This window comes from Petaurus breviceps, unplaced genomic scaffold (genome assembly GCF_028583685.1).
Source record: "Petaurus breviceps papuanus isolate PSGF00001 unplaced genomic scaffold, PetGlider_PUasm1.0 90842, whole genome shotgun sequence".
Classification (NCBI taxonomy): Eukaryota; Metazoa; Chordata; class Mammalia; order Diprotodontia; family Petauridae; genus Petaurus; species Petaurus breviceps.
In genome coordinates this window covers 18,683,868-18,706,746 of record NW_027187358.1, presented here as the reverse complement: position 1 = coordinate 18,706,746, position 22,879 = coordinate 18,683,868, and the positions used below count along the sequence as shown (strand labels likewise).

At 35.1% G+C, this 22,879-nt stretch overlaps 2 long non-coding RNA genes across 2 annotated transcripts in view; one reads left to right on the top strand and one right to left on the bottom strand.

Annotated features, from left to right (window-relative positions):
* The first annotated feature begins 1,489 nt into the window (after nucleotides 1-1,489).
* LOC138148946 (uncharacterized) overlaps nucleotides 1,490-22,879 on the top strand; it is an 86,666-nt gene continuing 65,276 nt past the window's right edge. Inside the window, exon 1 of the long non-coding RNA XR_011165208.1 lies at nucleotides 1,490-1,880. This is a non-coding gene — a long non-coding RNA (uncharacterized lncRNA). The remainder of the gene's footprint in view (nucleotides 1,881-22,879) is intronic.
* On the bottom strand, nucleotides 9,410-21,701 carry LOC138148945 (uncharacterized). Its single transcript, XR_011165207.1, has 3 exons — nucleotides 21,593-21,701; nucleotides 21,224-21,279; nucleotides 9,410-10,148 (listed from the first exon to the last, which is right to left on the bottom strand). It is a non-coding gene; the product is annotated as an uncharacterized lncRNA (long non-coding RNA).

Sequence of the window (22,879 nt, the reverse complement as noted above, 5' to 3'; positions counted from 1 at the left end):
CTTACATAGAATTTTTTTCTTTTGCATTTTTTGTTGGCATTTTCATTCAGTTATATAATAATGTGCACTTTTAGTTGTCTTTTTATATTTTGTCCACCTGCTTGATTTTAAGCTCCCCAGTGGAAGGAACTGTAAATTGTCTAAATCTTGTGTCTTCTCTAGCTCTCAGCATAAGGAGAATAATGCTGTTAATAAATCCTTAGTGCATGAATGAGTATTGCAATAGACTTTTTTTTTTGTTGAGATGTGAAGGGTAAATGAAGGCATTCACATCACGAACTTTGATGTAATTCAGGAGAAATGGGTCATAGAAATAAGAGAGAAAGGCAGAATAACATAGAGGACAAAGTGTTGGGTTTGGAGTTAGAAAATCTGAGTTCAAATTCTATCTCATATACTTACTGTATACTCATGGGAGTGTCATTTAAATTCTTACAGCCTCAATTTTCTTATCTGTACAATGGATGTAATAATACTTACATCACCTGCTTCATAGGAGAATTGTAAGGAAAGAGCTCTGTAAGGTTTAAAATACTATATGATTGAGATTTTATCTTTCTAATTTTTAGAAATGGACATGCATTCTAATCATGCTTATTCCATAGAGCTTGTCTTTTGGCACCATTTATATCCCAATGTATTCTTACATATTCTTGTGTGTGGGTCAACTACTTAAAATATTTATTTTTCACCTCAGTCCAGTTACTTAAAAATATTTTGAATGGTTGTTTTATTCAGGGAGAGAAGAGGATTGAAGTGCTACTTCCTTACAGCTGAACATTAGCACCTCCGCTTTTAAGCAGCTACAGCTGAAAATTGGGAGAAGTCACTCAGTGAAACATAAACAACAGGTTTAATGTACCAAAATTGAACATTACCTTCTTCCCCAGTGTCTTTTTAATTGTTAAATTTAAAGGCTTTCGATGGAGTATCCATAAAATGTAATGAGCTCCTCAGCTGGGCTTATGTTGTTTGCCAGTCTCTTCATATATTTTTAAAGTGCAACTATTTTGGTGTTTTGTTTTGTGTTAAGACATTGCATATTCTCAGACTTTTCTCCTCTCTTGTAGCTCTCAATCCACAAGGGTATCCTTATAATATTCCTTACATAGCCAAAAAAAAAAGTTGGCAGTGCTAAAGTCTTCACAATCTCCTGACTCAATGTGTATGAATTTCAGTGAGCCCAGAGCAACATCAAATGGAGAACAGCTGATCTCAAATCACTCTAGGAAAGCTTCTTGGAAAGTATGTTGCAACCCAGTAAGTGCTCAGAAGTCATGGGGGGCTTTGAAAATGGAGCTGAGAAAAAGCAATTCCCAATCTGGGATCTCACTTACCATCACATTGCATCTCTTAACAAAAACAAAAACAAAAGACATTTTTTTTTAAATTTTGCACAGGCAGACTGCTTTGACATGAAAGGAGAGCCAACAGATTTCAAGTCACCACTCATTAATCACCTATAACATACAAGGTCTGTGCTAGTCTCTAGATAAAGGCAAAAATGAAAAAAAAGTCCTCACAGAGGTTACATTTTACTAAGAGGATCCAACAAGTATTTAACTAAAATGAAACAAATGAGCAGAACAATACACAATTATTTTAAGAAGGAGGGAGTACTAATAATAGGAAAGGTCTCCTGTAGGAGATGGGGTCTTAATAGTACTGTGAAGGGAGTTATGGGATTCTGTGAGGGAGGGATGAGGTGGGAGTACATGCTAAACACAGGTTGTGCAACAACAGAGGCAAAGGAATGAATGTTTCTTATGGGTGTAAGGAAGTATGTTGGCACAGGTACAAAATATGTGAGCCTGCTCAGATGACATCTCTTTGGAGAACAGCAGAGAACTGCTTCTGGGAGAACTGTGATGCCATGGAAGGTAAGTGGCTTGGAGACCAGAGCATGTGTGGGCATTTGGTCACTGATCTTGGTCAGCCAATTCTTGGGATGAAGAGGAGACTCTTTGGCTTTGGAGAAATTAAAAAGGGCCTTTTGAAATCTTTGGCAACTTCTTTGTCTCTGTTGCAGCACTCACTTATAGGAGTGAATAGTAACTTTAATTCATTATGCCTTGTAAGAGACTATTTTGTAAAGGAAAATGCCTCTGGAACTTCTTCCATCTGTGAGGTCATATAATCTCTGAGAAAAAGGGCCTTCTTGGCTTTTTTGTTTGTTCTCTATTATGGGGTACAGGGAGTGGATTTTTCAACTTTGTTGAAAGAATGACCATCAGGAATTTGGGAGTCAGAATTGAGATGAGAAGCTGTGTTGTGGTTTGCTTTTTGCTCTTGAGGAGGAAAATCATCATCAGGAAGATGATGCCAGGACTTGCATTTAAGTGAGGGAGGGCTGTGCAAAGTCACTGTCCTCCCTCTCTCCTCGGGAGCCATCTGGGTCCAGTGACCAGACATGGATCAGGACAGTTGAAAATAGCCCAGGATGCAGTGGGAGACTTTGGCCTTCAATGAGAAGCAGCTCTCTGTTGTCTTCCACATAGAGATGTCATTTGAGTAATCTCAAGGGTCTGCACATGTGCTAATGTGTCCCATTGCATTCATATTGCCACCAGCCCATCATCAATGCCCTCGGAAGAAGACATTTTTAGACCTATGAAAATAAAAACAGAAATGAGGATTTATCCAGCAACAATGCCACCTTTGGGATATGAAGTTGGGCCAAATACTGTATAGGAACTGAGCTAAATTTTGAATACGGTTCCCTATATCCTTCTCCTCATTTCCCAGACTAAGACTGAAATGGTATGGGATAAGGTTAGAATTATGGTTCTGAAATGTTAGGGAAAATATTTGATATTCTTGTTTTAAAATATATTTTATTTTCCCCCAATTACATGTTAAAATAATTTTTTAACATTTTCTTAAAAAAAGTTTTGAGTTCCAAATTCTATCCCTTCCTCCCTTCCTCCCTTCCTCCCTTCCTCTCTACCTCCATCACCTCTACCCTCCCTGACATAGTAAGCAATAAAATATAGATTATACATATTCAGGGATGTAAAACATTTCCATATTTGTCATTTGGTACAGGAAGACTCAAAAGAAAAAGAAAGAATGTGAAAAATAGCATGCTCCAGCCTGTATTAAAATAATATAAGTTCTTTCTCCAAAGGCAGGTATACTCCAACATTAATCCTTTGGGATTTTTCTTGGATCATTGCATTTCTGAGAATAGTTAAGTCACTCACAGTTCTTCATTGAACAATATTTCTGTTACTGTGTACAATGTTCTCCTTGTTCTACTCATTTCACTTTGTGTCAGTTCATATAAGTCTTTCTAGGTCTTTCTGAAATCATCTCACTTGTCATTTCTCCTAGCACAATAATATTCTATCACAATCATGTCACACCTTCTTTAGCTATTCCCCAATTTGTTGGCATCCCTTTGATTTCCAATTCTTAGCCACCACAAAAAGAGCTGCTATAAATATTTTTGTACATATAAGTCTTTTTTAATGTGAATATTTAGATCTCAGAAATCACAAATGCTCCAAATCAAAGATTGAGTTGTTTTGTGGATTTATAGACTTAAGAAAGTTAAGAAAAAGATGTTAATAATGCAGATTAAACTTAAAAGTATGTTTCATGTACTTTTATTTTTTTTTTGAAAATTAGTTGTTAAAAACATTTGCTAGGGGATGGCTAGGTGGCATAGTGAATAGAGTACTAGCCCTGAAGTCAGGAGGACCTGAGTTCAAATCCGGCCTCAGACACTTAACATAAAACTAGGCATGTAACCTTGGGTAAGTCACTTAACCCCAATTGCCCTACCTTTCCCCCTCCAAAAAAGCAAAAAATAAAAAAATAAAAAAAACATTTGCTAGCACACCTCTGCCTTTAAGGGACCTTAGAGTCAAGGCATTTTACAGATGTGAAATTAAGTCCCATTAATCTTAAATGACTTACACAGGTTCATTTGATGTCTTTCATATGTAGACCTATCTTGCTACATTTTTGAAGTAAATATCCCTTTGTAAATGTTACCCAGTATTGAGTGGGTATTATATGATACAGTAGTACTAGCCAGTGTTCTATAAGATGGGGGGAACTCATCTAGTAGTATCTTGAACTGACAGTTGAGAAAATAAAGTTCTCTCCCAAACTTCTCAGGTACCTGAGAACTTTGAGGGGGAGAGTAGCAGGTCTGTCCTGGGAAAGTGGGGCCAGAATGAACCATTTTATGTGAGTAACAGTTTTTAGGATAGTTTAATTAAAATGAAGACTGTGTGAAGGGGAGTAATGAAATAAGATTGGAATGGTTTGTGGGAACCAGATTGGGAAGGGATTTAAATGCTTGGCTAAATATTTGATATTTGCAACAAATAGAAGCCATTGGAAATTTCTAAATTGGGGAGGTGTCACATGTGACATGATAAGATCTGTATTATAGAGCACCAGTTTGACAGCTGTTTGGAGAATTGATTGGAAATGGAATAGCCCCAAGTCATGGAGACTAATCAGGAGCCTGTTGCAATAGTACAAGGGAGAAATGATGGGACCCCAAACTAGGGAATAGGATGCATGCATGGAAAGAGGAAGGATGTGAATGACATGAAATTTGCATCAACAAGAGTTATCAACTGATTAGATGTAGCGATTGAGAGAAGAAAGGGTGTAGGATAATTCCAAGGTTGTAAGCTGGGGTAATTGGTCATATAGTGTTTCTCTCAACAGAAAAGTGAAAATCTGGAGAAGGGATGGATCCTCAGAGACCTCATATTCCACTCACTCATGCCTGTTACTTCAAAAAATGATGTAAGAAACTAATCAGAAGAATGAAATATTTATGAGGGAAATAATGAGTACATTTCAATTCCTCCCCTTTCTCAAATTCCCCCTCAATCCTTCATCTTTATTTCAACTCTTATTCCAATCCTACCCATCTTTTAAGATTATATATATATATATCTCCAGGCCTATCACCTTCACAAAATCACATTTAATTATACCATTCCATCTCTTTCTTTCATCTTTGATCCCCTGTGGCAGCTAAGTAGTTCAGTGGTTAGGGCTTCAGGGCTGGAGTCAAGAAGACTCATCTGTATTAGACAGGCTAATCTCCAGCCTGCCTTATGGCTATTGTACTCCTCATGACTACTTCCAACAAAGGAAAGGTAATAAAATAGTTGTTGTTTAGCTGTCACCCCTGCAACATAGCACACCAATACTTTCCATGGGGTTTTCTTGGCAAAGATATAGGAGAGATTTGCCATTTCCTTCTCCAGAGTATTAAGGCAAACAGAGGTTTAATGGCTCTCCAAGGGTCACATAGCTAGTAAGTATCTAAGCTAAATTTGAACTCAGGTCATCCTGACTCCAGGCCCATGCTTACTAGCTGTGTGACCCTGGGAAAGTCACTTATACCTGTTTGCCTCAGTTTCCTCATCTCTAAAATAAATGGAGAAGGAAATGGCAAAGATACTCTTTGCCAAGTAATCTTTACCAAGAAAACTCCCAAATGGGGTCACAGAGTTGAACATGACTTAAAATGACTGAACAATAACATAATCCCCTATGTTTTTTAAGCAATTGGGGTTAAGTAACTTGCTTAAGGTTACATGGCCAGGTGTTTTCTGGTTGGATGCTAAGTGTCTGAGCCCGGGATTCAATCCCCAGGTCATCCTGACACTGGAGCCTGTGCTCTTACTCGCTGTACTCCCTGGCCACCCCAATAATCCCCTATTTCTACAAGGCAGCATGACATAGTATATTGGAAAAAGAAGTGAAATTAGGGTCAAATGACCTGGTTTGGGATTCTGGCCAGACTACTTTTTGTGTGACCTTGTGTAAGTCATTTAAGCTAATGATACTTAATTTCACATCTGTAACATGCCTTGGCTCTAAGGTCCCTTAAAGGCAGAGGTGTGCTAGTGAATGTTTTTTAGCAAGTGGTTCTCTAAAAACTAAAGGAATGTACAACATAGTTTTATGTTTAATCTGAATTATTAACATTTTATTATTCACTTTCTCAAGTCTATAAATCAACAAAACACATCGATCTTTGATTTGAAGCATTTGGAGTTCCTGATATCTACATGTTCACATTGAAAATTTAACAATCGTGTCTTAGGAGTTGGTTTAAGCTGGCATTGGTTCTAAATATATGAGCTTGTTATATTCTATTTTCACATATCTTGGTACTTGTAATTGTTTAATAAGTATTTTATTCATATTATTATCTTCCCTACTAGATTTTGAGTCTACTTTCTGGCAACCATCATATATAACTCTGCTTTTGTATCTACCACATAGTGTGTAGCTCATGATTGGGTACTTAATGAACACTTCACTAGGTTTGAGGAGACTGGTCTGTAGACCACAGATAGGATTCTTATGGATTTTGCTTTGAGAAGCACTTCAGTTCTAATAGCTGCTTTTAGTATGCAAGCAACATCAAGAAATCGTCAATCTTTCAAAAAAATGATAGAAGCTAGGATGTGTTTAAATAATCTATCCCCTTAGCACTCAGATGCATAATATGAATTCAGATATTGGAGTTTTATATCACCAAGGAGATTTTAGGTAATAATAATAGGTAAAATTTATATAGTATTTTAAGGTTTACAAAGCACTTTACATATGTTATCTTATTTCTATCTTGTGGGTAATGCCGTCATCAACAATAGAGAGTGTTTTCAAATATTTTTCTCATGTTTCAAATTGAAATTTACTTTGATACCCATATTACATTCTGTTTCAAAACTGCCTGCGTTATTATTCAGAATTATCTTTAGATTTTAACAGATGCTTGGACAGGTTGAGATGAAATTCCCTGAGGTTGAGGGAAGTAATTTAAATCTTCACTGAGAATTCTGATTCTTGTTTTTGCTCTTCTACCCACTCCGGGGAGAGAAAGAAGAATAGTGAGGATAGGGCAGTAGGGAAGGCTTACAAAGATCTGTTGGAATTGTTGGAAGAGGAGGGAGAGACAGTGCAGCAGGAGAGGAAGACAGAGCTGAGGACTGGGGTGGCTTTAGGAGAGCCAAAAACACTATTATGGAGATTGGGACTGTGGGCTAAAGAGTCTGCCGATGGCTTATCTTAGCCTTGGTTTTATGACAAGAAATGTTTACTTTGTTTGCTAGGAAGTGCCCATTCCTCCAAGAGAACCATAAGGAAGCTTTGTAAATGTCTCTTACTCCAACTCCCCTTCTTCTTCACACTACTTTGTTTCCCCATTATTTTTTAAACTGCTCTTTTAAATATTCTGTTTATCCTCACTTAAAACACCTGTGGTTAATCCAGGAATGTGTATTTTCTTGTGTACACTGTTTGTGTCCAGATAGTGTAATTAGGAAAGCTTCTGGCTATTTGTATTCATAGAATCCAATAGGCTTGGGAGTTAAGTTCTAGTTTGAAATTATAGTTTCTGTGTGATTGATGAGCTATTATTTGATTTTATTAATACTTCTAGAAATTTTCCCAACATATAATTTAAACTGAATAATGGTTCCTTTTTAACCTATTGATTATTGAGTCTTTTACTGTAATTTGAGTATGGATCATTATGTTCTCAGAGGAAGGGAAGGAAAAGATGGTTCGGAACCTCTTAGACAAAACATCTCACTAACTCTCCCAAAAGGAGGAGGAAAGAGGGGTATACAAGAATTGAAAACCTCCTTCCTAGTCAGCCTAATGGGAAGAGATAGGGATGATCCTTTTCCCTAAAGAGAAAAAATAAGTTACCAGCTAACCAACTTTGCTCTCCACAGTGACATATGCATGATATAGGACCATAATGTAAATTATCCCCTACATTTTCCTCCAATAGCCACTTTTCTCCTCTTAATTTCAGGGTATACAGTCCTTTAGACCACTGATCTTGAAAGTGTGGGGCATATATCCCTGAGAATACACAAGATAATCCATTAGCATGTGGGAAGAAAATATTATAACAACTTATTTTTTTATTTTAAAATAACATTTTTTCACTCATATTTAATACAGAGATTAGTTATGGTACATTTATTTGCTTTGCATTTCAAATGGTCAAGGGTCTTATAAGGTAATATAAGATACCTAGAGGAAAGAGATTAATTTACATCACAGGGCATAACCAGTTAAGTTCATAGATGGGTTATATTACCTCATTTTAGCTAAACTAACCCTTAAACTGCACAAATGCTTTAAAATGATTCTTGCAAAGAAACTGGTTTGAAGACAACATGTATTATATGAATCCAAGTGAACACAAAGAAAATAAAATTCAGACTTCTCTCAATTTTTGTTTTAGACTGAACTCTTTGTCAGCTATATCACAAGGTAAAATGATGGTCTAATCAGATCAGATTAGTAAGGTATTTAAAAAACTAAACTTTATTATTAAAATGATATGTCATGTAGAAAAATTCTCATATGTGCACACTTATAAAAGTCGGAAACATAATATTCTAAACTATCTAGAATCCCTCCAAATGCAGATTTTCAGCTAGTTTTAAACCTATCCAAACCCAGCTCTAGTTTGAATCCTAGTAAAAACCATTGAGCAAAGTGGAAAACTGGCAGAAAATAGGCTTTAACCAACATCTTACATCACATTCCCTAATATATTTCAGATGGATCCATGACCTTAATATTAAAGATCATGCTATAAAAAATTAGAGAAACAGATCATATACTTCTCACATTTGTATGTAAGAGATATCTTCTTAACCAAATATGAAGACAGGGACAATTACCAAAGGTGAAATAGATAAATTTTATTACTTGAAATTAAAAGGCTTCTGCACCAAACAACAATAATGCATCTAGGATAAGAAGGGGAGTGATCAAACAGGAAATTGTATCAAATTTCTCTGATAAGGGTTTTACTACATGTCTACCAAATTGGCAAAGAGTACAAAAGCTATCATTTGTCAGTAGGGAGGTATGTGAAAAGAAAGCCACAATAAAGTGTCATTATTGATGCTGTGAACTGGTAAAATCATTCTGGAATGCAATTTTTAATTATACTAATATAGATGTACCTTTCACCAGTGAATCTGTTGCTAAGTATATGTTCAATAGAATTCATTGGCAAAAAGGAAGCCTCCCGATGCCACAGAATATTTCTAGCAATACTTTGTGTGTGTGTGTGTGTGTGAGCAAAGAACTAGAAACAAAGTAAAATGTCCATTGTTTTATCTTTCCCAGGTTTAAGTATTAGGGTTATATTTGTCTCATTAAAGAATTCTGATAGAGTTATTTCTCAGTTTGTGTCTTAAATGATTGCTTCAGGGATGTACACATAGATAATTAGGCTGACACATACATTGCCAGAGTTAGCTCAGCATTTGGGAGGCTTCAAAAGAATGTATAGGAGAGAAGAGATTAAACTACTGATCAAACTGAGGGTCTATAGGGCCATTGTGCTTACCTCATTGTTGTATGCTTGTGAAACCTGGACAGTATATCAATGTCATGCTCGGAAATTGAATTGCTTCTATTTGGATTTTCTCTGGAAGATTCTGAAGATCATCCGGCAACATAAGGTACTGGACGCTGAGGTCCTTTTAACTGCCAAGGATTCAAACTCTCTTTGATTGCAGAAAGTATAACTCCAGTGGACTGGTTGCATTGTTTCAGTGTCGAATGTACATTTACTTAAAAGACTATTTTGCAGAGACAATACAAAGATAAAGTCTCTCTGAAGAATTTTGGTATTGATTATGAGACATGGGAGACATGGGCACAGGACTGTCTAGTGTGGCATGCCTGTATCAAAGAAGACATTGTGTTTCATGAACAAAGTTTAATTGTGGTAGCTCAAAGGAAATGTGAGATGCACAAAATTAGAGACCTCTCCCTTCCAAATGGTAATATGGGCTATTTGTATCTGAGCTGTTGTAAAGTCTTCTGAACTTCTATTTGTCTGATTAGCCATGGTTGGATATACTGTACATTGACCCTGCCATTTTGATGTCATTTATTCCTCTTTGAGTATGAAAGACAACAATCACCACCAACCATATGAACAATTAATAAAGATATAGGACTAATAAACATTCCTTAATAGATAAATGGCAAAAGAAAATGAACAAATAGTTCTCAAAAGAAGTACTGAAAGATACTCACAATCACATGAACAAATGTTCCAAATCTCTGATAACAGGAGAAATGCAAATGAAAATCACCTTGAGGTTTCACCTTATATCCTGCAAATTTTCCAAATAAAAAAATGGCAATAGTCAATGTTGGAGGAGTGTTGGTGGAAGTTGTATGCAGGTATGAAGTTGTACAACCATCTTGGAAATAAATTAGGAATTATGTATATAAAGTGGAATTATGAAAATAAAGTGACTAAAATATCCACAACCTTTGAACCAGCGATTCCATTACTGGGCTTATGTCCTAAGGAAGTCATTGATAAGAAAAAAAGTTTGCATATGCTCCAAAACATTTATAGTAGCACTTTCTTTTGGTCATATATAAGAATTGGAATAAAGTAGACACCCATAAAGTGGGGAAGGGTTAAACAAATTGTAGTATCTAGTTGTAAAGGAATGCTGCTGTGCTATAAGAAATGATGTGTGTGATAAATATAGAGAAACATGGAAAGATCTATATAAATTGATGCAGGGTGAATAAAGATCAAAAAAGCAATATAAACAGTAACTAAAATGATGTAAATGGAAAGAACCATGACACACCAACGTATGTAAATGAAACAAAATTAGAAAGATCAAGTGAGACACAAACGTAGAGAAATGAGAAGACACATCCAACTTACTGCTTCATTGAGGTGGGAGGTTCATAGGTGTTACACATTTCACATGTTTACAGACTTTTTCAATGTAGCAATTGTGCTGACTTTTTATTTCTCTTTAAAAGAACATCTATGATATGGGATGGCTATCAGGGTGAGGGGAGATGAGGTACCTGTGGAATACTGTGGTGATATAAGAAACAGAGAATAATATTTTGATCTATTTTTTTGTTAACCATGGGCCTCATACCATTTGGACATTGTGCATAGAGATTAACTATTGATAGTAGGAGGTCATTGTGGCTAATGAGACATTTAAAAGGGGGGATGGAGGGGAAGAGAAGGAGGGAGGGAGGGAGAGAAAGAGAAAATGAGAGTGAATATGAGAATATTCTCTAAATATCTCAATCTACAAATGCTAGATCTAACAAATTAAAGATGAAGACAAAGAAAGTTTTAGAGAGTGTTAATTTTCTGCTATTTCAAGTATAATTTTTTGCATATGATTCTCTATAGGTTCTCAAATCTCACATTGATAAATTTTTTTTAAGCAATTGGAGTTAAGTAACTTGCTCAAGGTTACATGGCCATTTATTTCTGGGTGTGGTGCTGAGTATCTGAGCCAGAGATTCGATCTCCAGGTCATCCCAACACTGGAGCTGGTGCTCTTACTCGCTGAGCCACCTGGCCACCCCATTCACATTGATAAATTTAACTACCTTGATAGATACACGACTAATAAGTATTCTCAAATATGTTCTACATTTTAGTATGCTTAAAATAATTTGTTTTTATCATGAGCTAAAAAGATCAAAATTGGATGAGTTGTTGGTGGAAGTTGTATGACTATGATTCATTACATGGATAAAATATGTTTTGATACACAAAGAATAGAAAGTGAATAGTATATGCGGTTGTTAACTTCTGTTAACTTACTTTGGAAGTGTATTTTCAATTAAAATGGTAGTGATAAAATTATTATTTTTTGCTAATTTCTCCTTCTGAACAATTTTTCTCTGTTAAATTTTAGAACATGACCTTTACTGTTGTCCTTTTCTTTCCTACTATATACATTTTCCTTTGCTTTCTTCTCCCTCCTCATTCCAAAGAAGCCATCCTCTCTTTTTTACAAAAGAAGTGGGAAAAAGTCAGGAAAACCAGTTATCATATTGAAAAAAAATATGACCTATTCAGTGCTCCATATCTGGGGATTCCTACCTCCTGAAAAGAATGGGATCCTTTCAAATCTCTTCTTTGGGGTCAGGATTCTTTATAATTTTGTAGCATGCAGTTTTGATTGTTTTGTGCCTTTGATTTCTCCATTTTAATTGCCAGTCATAGTGTATAGTTTTCCTGTTTGTGGCTACTTCATTTCACACCAGTTCATATGTTTTTCCATGGTACTCTGATTTTACCTTCCCTTCGTTTCTTACACCACTATAATGAATTTAGCCATTCCCTAATCCATAGGCACCTACTTTATTTCCAGTTCTTTGCTACCACAAAACAGTGCTTTTAGAAATATTTTTTTTTGTAAGCATTTGGGGTTAAGTAACTTGCTCAAGGTTACACGGCCAGTTATTTCTGGCTGTGGTGCTAAGTATCTGAGCCCAGATTCGATCCCCAGGTCATCCCGACACTGGAGCCGGTGCTCTTACTCACTGAGCTACCTCGCTGCCCCATTAGAAATATTTTGACATGTAGGGGGGATTTCTTTTTAGCCAGTGAACTCTTTTGGATGTGTCCCTAGCAACAAGATCTTTCATCAAAACACTTTTAATTTTTTTTAATAATGGGAGTTTGAATATTACATTATATGCCAATTCTGAATTTATTTCAGAATAAGGTATAACTCAGTCTCACTTCTACCATGCTTTTTATAGTTTCCCCAGCAGTACTTATTAAATAGGAAGTTTTATTCCTATGGTATTTTTTTTCAGTTTTATGGAACACTGGGTTACTGAGTTCAATTATTTCTTGTTTTCCCTTGTTTAGTCAGTTCCATTGATTCAATTTTCTATGTTTAACAGTGCTAAATAGTTTTGATGATTTTTTATAATATAATTTTGTTCTGGAAGTGTTAATCATCGTCCCAATTCCATTTTTCCTATGATATTCTTAATCTTTTGTTGACTCAAAGAATTTTATTATTATTTTGTTTAGCTCTGTAATGCATTATTTTGGTAGTTTGATTTTTTAGTACTTAATCCAAAAATTAACCTTGATAGTTTTGTCATTTTCATTTTATTGGGACATTCTCTTTAGGAGCACTGGTTATTCTCCTGGGTACTAAATCTCTTATTCATTTTTTAAAAATTAATTTATTTTTAATTTTCAACATTCACTTCCATAAGATTTTGAGTTTCAAATTTTCTTCCCTTTACTCTCCTCTCCCCTCCCCAAGACAGTGTTCAATCTTATATAAGCTTTACTTATGAATTCATATTGCACATATTTTTTATATTAGTCATGAGGTAAAGAAGAAATAGAACCAATGGGAGGAGTCATGAGAAAGAAACAAGAAAACAAAAGAAAAGAGAGCCAATAGTATGCTTCCATCTGCATTCAGACCCCAAAATTCTTTCTCTGGATGTGAATAACATTTCCCGTTGTGAGGTTTTTTGTTTTTTTTTGAGTTGTCTTAGATCCTTTCATTGTTGAGAGGAGCTAAGTCTATCAGTCAGTTGTTACACAGTGTGTTTGAAACTTTGCAATTTTCTCCTGGGTCTTTTCATTTCACTCAGCATCAGTTCATATAAATTTTCTAGGTTTTTCTGAAGTTCACTTGCTCATTATTTCTTTTAGCTCAATAATATTCGATTACATTTATATACTTCAACTTGTTCAGCCATTCCCCAGTTGATGGGCATCCCCTCCATTTCTAATTCTTTACCACAGCAAAAAGACTGCTATAAATATTTTTGTACGTGGGGGTACTTTACTTGCTTTTATGATCTCTTTGGGATATAGCCCTAGAAGTTGTATTGCTGGGTCAAAGGGTATGCACAGTTATATAGCTCTTTGGGTATAGTTCCAAATTGCTCTCCCGAATGGTTGGATTAGTTCACAACTCCACCAACAATGCATTAGTGTTCCGATTTTCCTATATCTTCTCCAGCATTTGTAATTTTCCTGTTTTGTTATGTCAGCCAGTCTGATAGGTGTGATGTGATACTTCAGACTTGTTTTGATTTTCATTTCTCTAATAAATAGTGATTTAGAGCATTTTTTTCCATATGACTATAGATAGCTTTAATTTCTTCCTCTGAAAACTGCCTGTTCATATCCTTTGACCTTTTATCAATTGGGGAATGACTTGTATTCTTATAAATTTGACTCAGTTCTCTATACATTTTAGAAATGAGGTGTTTATTGGTGACTCTGATTGTAAAAATTCTTTCCCAGTGTTCTGCTTCCTTCCTAATCTTGGTTGCATTGGCTTTGTCTGTGCAAAACCTTTTCACTTTAATATAATCAAAATCATCCATTTATTGTTTCATTATGTCTCTATCTCTTGTTTAGTTAAAATTTTTTTCATTCTCCATAAATCTGACAGGTAAACTATTCCTTGTTGTCACAGTTTGCTTATAGTATCAGCCTTTATATCTAAACCATGTATCCATTTTCACTTTATTTTGGTAGATGGTGTAAGATGTTAGTCTATGCCTAGTTTTTGCCAAATTATTTTCTACTTTTCACAGCAATTTTTATAAAATAGTTCTTATCCCAGAAGTTGTAGTCTTTGGGTTTATCAAACAGTAGATTACTATGGTCATTGACTACTGTGTCTTGTATATCTTCCTATGCTGCTGATCCACCACTCTGTTTCTTAGCCACTACCAAGTAGTTTTGATCCTTGCTGCTTTATAATACATTTTGAGATCTGGTATGGCTAGGCTACCTTGCCTTCCATTTCTTTTCATGAATTAGCTTGATATTCTAGACCTTTTCTTCTTCCAGAAGAATTTTGTTTTTATTTTTTCTACCTCTGTTATTCATTTTAAAGGTACATTTTGTAATTTAATATATAAAGAAATTGAATATGCTTTTGTAGATTGACTCCTGGGTATTATGGATCTTATATTTCTTTTAAATGGGGCTTCCCTTTTTATTTTTTTATTCAGGATTTTGTTATCATTATTTGAAAATACTGTTAATTTTGTGCATATATTCTGTACTCTCCAGCTTTGCTGAGGCTATTAATTTTAAAAATTAATTTCTTTGCTTATTCTCTAGAATCATCTAAGTATTATGGAGAAATGAAGTAGTTTTGCTCCTTAAACCGATCTTTTTGTTTTTAATTTCTTTCTTCTATTGCTTATTGCTGGTATTCCTAGAATTTTTATGAAATATTAGCAGGGGAAAAGAGCATCCTTGTTTTACTCCTTTTATGGGAAATTTTCTAATATTTCCTTATTGCAATAATGGTTGTTTTTGGTATCATTTGGCTGCTTTAAATCATATTTAAATAGGTCACACTTTTTCTCAGCTGCATATGGCACATTTACAAAAATTGACCATGTATTCAGGCATAAAATGATAAATTCTATCTATCTGGTGCAGATAAGTGACATAGTAGATAAAGTGTCATGCTTGGGATCAGGAAGACTCTCTTCCTGGGTTCAAATCCAGCCTCAGACACTTATAGCTGTATGACTCTGGGTAATGAGCTCAACCCTATATGCCTCAGTTTCCTCATCTGTAAAATGAGCTGGAGAAGGAAATGGGAAACCACTCCAGTATCTATACAAGAAAGCTACAAATGGTGTTATAGAGTTGGACACAATTGAAATGACTAAACAACAATATCTTTCTAAAACCATGAGCAAGCATTATTTGTTAGAAGCCTTCCTAATAAGATCAAGGGTGAAGCAAGGACTTGCATTAACACTACTAATATTCAGTATTGTACTAGAAACATGAGTTTTAGCAATAAGGCAAGAAAAATAATTGATGGAATAACAGGCAATGGGGAAATAAACTTCATCTTTGGGGATGATACACTTAGATAATCCTAAAGAATTAACTAAAATACCAGTGTAAATAGTTAACAACTTGAGAAAAGTTAGAGGATTTCAAATAAACCCACATAAATCATCAACATTTCTATATATTATCTACAAAGTTTAGCAGGAAATGATAGAAATTCTATTTAGAATAACTGTATCCTAAAGAGAGCAAAGAAAAAGAAAATGAATTGATTTATATGAAACTATTGCAGCTTTTTCTGGTGTCAAAGAACTGGAAACTGAGGGGATGTCCATTAATTTGGGAATAGCTGAACAAGTTGTGGTATATGAACACAATGAAATTCGGTTGTGCTATAAGAAATGATGAGCAGGATGCTTTCAGAAAAACCTGGGAAGACTTACACGAGTGCTGCAAAATCAATTGAGTAGAGGGGTGGCCAGGTGGTGCAGTGAGTAAGAACACCAGCCCCAGAGTCGGGATACCTCGGATCATATCTGGGCTCAGATATTTAGCACCACACCCTGAAATAGCTGGCTGTGTAACCTTGAGCAAGTTACTTAACCCCAATTGCTTAAAAAAAAGTCAATTGAGTAGAACCAGGAGAACATTTTACACAGTAATAGTAATATTGTATGATGATGAACTATGATTGATTTAGCCATTCTCAGAAACATAAAGATTGAAGACAGTCCAGGAGGACTTCTGATGAAAAATGCTATCCATCTCCAGTGGAGCAAGGCTAAAATAGCTTAGGTGTTCCTGAGTAAGTGAAGGCAGAAACTCTAGTAAATGCAAGGAGAAACATCAATTAGAAATTACATTTCAAGCAGTCTTTGTCTTACCATCTGCTTCCACCCCAGATATTAATATAAAACAGATGAGTGAACAGACCAACTTTCCCAACAAAAAAAGTATTTCCAGTGGGGAGCAGCATGATGACTTCACCAGAAACTGTAAGTGGTACTGTAGCATTGGAATTCTGTCTTACACTTCCCTATGTATTCCCCACATGGAATGTTTTCTCATATGTTATTCCTGTGCATATTCACTATTTCCCTTGAGGATGTGTTTATCCCTGCAATGGTAATGGGAATTTGAAGATCTTTCCTGCCCCTTAATAACCTTAAGGGAATTTGAAGACCTTCCCTGCTTTGAAAATGAACTCTGCCCCCTAATAGGCTAAATGTAGTCACATGGAGCCTTTGGTGGGAGGAGTTTGCTGAGGGGTGGAGCAGAGCCCACAGGAAGCTGGGAGTCAGAGCTAGCTAGACTGGGAGAGAGAGAGGACACTCAGGCAAGGAGTCAGTTAGGCTCATACTTAAAAGTTGTTTTTTTGCCACCTGCTATGACAGCTAAGCTTATATTGATTAGTGGGAAGGCTAAAGGATGGTGTGATTCTCTGCTACATTGTGGTGCATTAATTTCTATGTTGCTATGATGGCTTTGGTTTCCTGGTGTTGGGGTTTCATTTTCTGGTGGCTGAATAAATGATTTGCTTCTGTCTTCTATGTGGAGAGCCTGCTGTGATCAAGCACCATGTAGGAAAATTTATAGTCATCGTTGGCATATTTTATCATGAGTGTGGGCCCTGTGAATATTGCATTGGCACTTCAATCTCCTGGAAGATTTTACTTATATTTATGGGGGAGATACTATAGTGAAAATTTTCTTAAACTACCATTTCATAAAATGTCATTGCTTTGAGTGAATTATGTCCTGTGGCTGACAAAATAAAAAGTAAATATATTATTGTGGTCTTCTGAGCTACTGTTTTGAGTGGATTTGATGTACTGAATATATTGAGCATGAGGAAGTTATTTGAGGGTCAGAGGCTTTGTATAAAAAGGCATGTTCCTGTTGCTATACAAGTGTGACTCATAAAAAATGACATATGAAAAAATGGTACAAAATGGAGACTTCATCAAAAATATAGTTGAGAACATTTGGATATGATTATCAACAATGGTCAGTTGTGATTATTTTATTTATAAAAATGGAAGTATCTGGCTGACAGTCTGTCATCTAATTACCATGTTATGACCATACCATTTAGAAAGCATGTCTTTGCATTCACAAGGATGAATAATTTCTTTTTGATTCAATCAAATAATACCAAGCTTTCTCTGCTTCATTTTATAGCTTAAACTATGGTTGAAAAATTTCTTATTCATAATCCTTACTTGAATGACATCTTAAATCTCTGAGGAATACTCTTGTTCTATCTCTTTTTCTTACAAACTCCTCTTCAGATTTTGCATTTAACACTAGGATCTACATGCTCTCCAAGAATGAACCTAAAATATGCATTTTTGGATTCAATGTAGACATTGTACTCATTTATGTAGAAGCAAATAACCAGGATACATTCATTAAGTGAATAATTAAAATAATGATAAAGTCTTGTATTTGTAAATCACTTTCTATTCCCCCCCCCACAAAAAACACATATATCTATGCCATTATTAGCTCAAAAATCTCTAATGGCTTCTACCATATTTAGGGTGAAACAGCAAAACTTCATCCTGGCATTCAAAGCCCTCCACACTTTCCCTCTCACTTATATTTTCATTTTCTATTTTGTTTAATAGATTATTCCTGATTACACACTTGATCCAGCTAAGCTGTCCTATTATCTGTTCCTTGTATAGAATATAACATTTGCTTTATCCTCACCTTTGCAAGGTGGTCCACAATGTCTGGAAACCATTAATTACTCACCTATACTTCTAAGAAACTCTGGTTTTTGCTTAAAAAATTGGTTTGATGTCCCCTCCTACTTTAAAATATATTTTGAAATTATTTATGTTTTTTAAATGTGTATATATTGCAACCTCTTCCTCTCAAGTAGAATGTAAAGTCTTTGAGGGAGATTTAATTTTTAATTACTTTAATCAATTTTTATTTAATTTTATATTTGTATCCTAAGTATATAGCACTATCCAACCAAGCTTTCAATTTCTTCATTGCTTTCCCTCAAAAGTCTGGTTACAAGTTGTATATAGAAGGTACCTCACACATGTTTATTAAATTGAAGTAACCTCCTCCGTCAAAGTATTTTTACTCCATTTATATTTAAGAGAGATCTCTCATGAGTACTCTGGTTTATGAATGACATTGTATTGATTGTATCAAGACTCAGAACATTTCAGAGAGTCCTGAAAGAGATCTGTAACCACAACAAAGGATTTGGACTAATCACATATATGGGAGAAACAAAAAAGGAGTGTGTGAAGAATGTCTACTGACCACATTATGACATGTAATCAGATGGTCAACATATAGAACGTATCCATCAGCATATATCTGTGACAGAATACAAACTGATTCAGAAGCTGAATCCAAATTTAAGCAGGAGGATAGGAGAGGGATGAATACCTTCAGAAAATTGCAAAACTCCTTTAACCACCCCCAAACTTCTAGAAAAAGCATCTTTAATGCCAATATTCTACCAGAGTTTCTATATGGCTTCAAGCAATGGAATGCAACAGACTCTGAAGAATTGAAAATTAGAATCACCCAGAGAGTAATGGAGAGGGACATGGTGAGTTTGAGCAGGCTATAATATCTAACAAATAAGGAAAATTGAAGACAGTGAGGAAAGGATATCATTAAGTAAATGCATGATCTAAAAAGAAGATAGACTAGTGACCTTTCTAGGGTGAAAAATAGCAGGTAGACAGGCTGAGTGCCTCATTGGTTTCTTTGTGATGTCCAGGAGAAAGTGAGGAAGGCTTTCAGTAAGTTGTGGTAATCTTATGGAATGACAGAAGATATTTGCACAGAATGGGTAGACATGGATGAGTTCCAATCTATATCATTGGAGAGAACTTCCTAATTGATGAAACAACAGATAAATTTGAGTATTTGAGGTGGCACGGTGGATAGAGAGAACATAGGTCATGGAATCAGGAAGATTTGAGTTTGAATCTTGCCTCAGTGTACCAAATATCAAACTATTAAAAAGCAGTAATCATCAAAAATATTTGGTATTGGCTAAGAAATAGAATGGTGGATCAGTGAAATAGATTAGGTACACAAGACCCAGTAGAAAATGACCGTATTAATCTAATGTTTGATAAACCCAAGACCTTAGCTTCTGTGATAAGAACTCACTATTTGACAAAAACTGCTCTGGAAACTGGAAAATAGCATGGCAGAAACTAGGTATAGAACAACATCTTACATCATATACTAAGATAATGTCAAAATGAGTACAAGATTTAGACATAAAGGGTGATACCATAAGTCAATTAGGAGAACAAGAAATAGTTTTTTTGTAAGATCTATGGAGAAGGAAGAATTTGTTACCAAACAAGAAATAGAGAACATTATGAGATATAAAATAAACAATTTTAGTTATGCTAAATTAAAAAGATTTTGCACAAACCTAACCAATACAACCAAGCTTAGTAGGAAAGCAGAAAGCTGGAAAACAATTTCTACAGCAAATTTCTCCCATAAAGGCCTCATTTTTCAAATATCTGTAGAACTGAGTCAAATTTATCAGAATACAAATTATTCCCTAATTGGAAAATGGTCAAAGGAAATGAATTGGCAGTTTTCAGATGAAGAAATCAAAGCTATATGCAGTCATATGGAAAAAAAAAACATTCTAAATCACCACTGATTATAGAAATGCAAATTAAAACAACTCTGATGTACCATCTCACACCTATCAGATTTATTAAGATGACAGAAAAGGAAAATGATAAATGTTGGAGGAGACGTGGGAAAATTGGAACACTGATGCACTGTGGTAAAGTTGTGATCCAATCCAACCAACCATTCTGGAGAGCAATTTGAACTATGCCCAAAGGGCTACAAAACTGTGCCTGTCCTTTGACCTAGCAATGCCACTTCTAGGTCTGTATACCAAAGAGATTTTTTCTTTAAAAAGGGCCTATTTGTACAAAAATATTTATAACAGTTATTTTTTGCGGTGGCAAAAAAACCATGGAAATTGAGGGGATGCCCATCAATTGGGGAATAACTAACCAAGTTGTGGCATATAATAGTAACAGAATACTATTGTAGTGTAAGAAATGATGAGCAGGTTGATTTCAGAAAAACCTGGAAAGACTTACCTGAACTGATGCAAAGTGAAGTGATCATAACCAGGAGAACACAATAATAATATTATAAGATGATTTGACTATGAATGAATTAGCTATTCTCAGCAATACAATGATCTAAGATAATCCCAGAGGACTCATGATGAAAAATGCTATCAATATCCAGAGAAAGAACCACTGCAGTCTGAATAAAGTTTGAAGCATGCTATTTTCACTTTTTCCCACTTTTTAAAACTTTTTAACCTTTTCTTCTGTTTCTTCTTTCACAATATGATTACTATGGAATTGTTTTGCATGATTGCACATATATAACCTATATCAAATTGGTTCCCATCTTAGGGAGAGGGGAGGTAAAGGAAGCAGGAAGAAATTTTGGAATTCAAATTAAAAAAAAACTGAATGCTAAAAAAAAGTCTTTACCTATAATGGGGGGGGAATAAAATATTATTTAAAAAAATCAAATCTAGCCTTAAATACTTACTGGTGTATGTGATCCTGGGTGAGTCACTAAACCTCTCTGTTCTTCAGTTTCCCCATCTGCAAAATGGGAATAATAACAGTATCTACCTCTTAGGGTTGTTGGGAGAATCAAAGAGATAATTATAAATCAGATATTTATGAATAACTATATATTCATTATAATTATTATATTGTATAAGACATCTAATTATAAAATCATACAATTTGTCATTTATAATTTAAATGCTACCAATTATTACATAATTATATAAAATACCATCTCAGCATATGATATAGAAGAAGGACCTATTTGTACAGAAATATTTATGGCATATATTTCATCTTCCTTTGAGACTGAAGAGTATGAGAACTAGATTAGAAAATGACTTACCTGGGGTCACACAGTAACTAATCAGGACTAGAATGCAGGTCAGCTTTTACCACATAAATGATTACTAAAGTTGAAAATCTGCACTAGATATTTTCTTCCTGGTTAACATGCTGGAGGAGTGGTGCACTGAGGAGTCATTCATTCCTGTGGGTTGTTTCTTCAGATCATACCTGGCAGATTTCCAGCTGATAATATGAATTATCTTGCTGTATTCTCTTAGGATATATTAGTGTTGCATTGTTCTGATGGAAAAAGGATGGATCTATTTTTTCGTTGTTTCAAATATTTATTATTGATCAAGGTTCCCTTAGGGGATAAAATAGGAGCCTATATCGAATATAGTACAAAGTTCTCTAGTAACCTGAGTTCTTGATCTAGTTCCATCTTGGCTGAGGATTTTCAGTTGTCTGGATATCAGTTTAACTGTGTATAAAAGAGGGAAAAACATATTTTCCTTCTTACCTCACAGGGTTATTGTATGCAGTGTTCTTGATAAACTGGAAAGCAGTGTCCGAGTGAGGATTTTGTTACTATTATGATCTACAGGATAGTACTCTCTTAGGGTTCTGAGAAATAGACTGGGTCATATATGATCCTGACCAATACCTATCAGTTAAAATAAAGCTCTTAGGGACAGAGAAAGGGGAAACTGAGAAATGGATTGTCATTCACAGACTTCATTTGAGAATTTATTTGCTCCCAAAAGGGAACCTTTGGAAAAACCTTCAAATGCTTGGTAAATGTAACTGTAATGTTTGTTGAAAAAAAAAAATGGGTGTATGTACATTATCCACATGTATTTGCTTTAGGCTTAAATGTTTTTGAATAAGTTGTATCACACCACACTTCTAGTAATATATACATTCTTTGAAGGCAAAGACTTATTTTTGCTTTTTTATGCCTAGAATTAAGTTACTCTGTACAAAGTCATAAGCACTTTTTCTTTTCAAAATAAAGAGCGTGCTAATAACTTGGGGAATAAAGTTGAAAAGATCTTATGGAACAGGTGGCAGCTAAAGTGAGCTTTGAAGGAAGTTTGTGATTCTAAAAAGGTTGGGGTTAGAAAGGAGAGTAATCCAGACACAGGACACTTAAAAAAGGCAGAAAGGTAGGACGCAGAATGATCTATATGGATACTACTAGCAAGGAGCACATGAAGGGGAGTAAAGTAAAAAAGGAGCTGACAGGGAAGATGAACCCAGATTATGAAGGGATTTAAATGTAAGCCTGAGGATTTCATAGTTGATCCCAAGGGCAATGGGTCAAGCTCTTTTAGGAGGGTTTGAC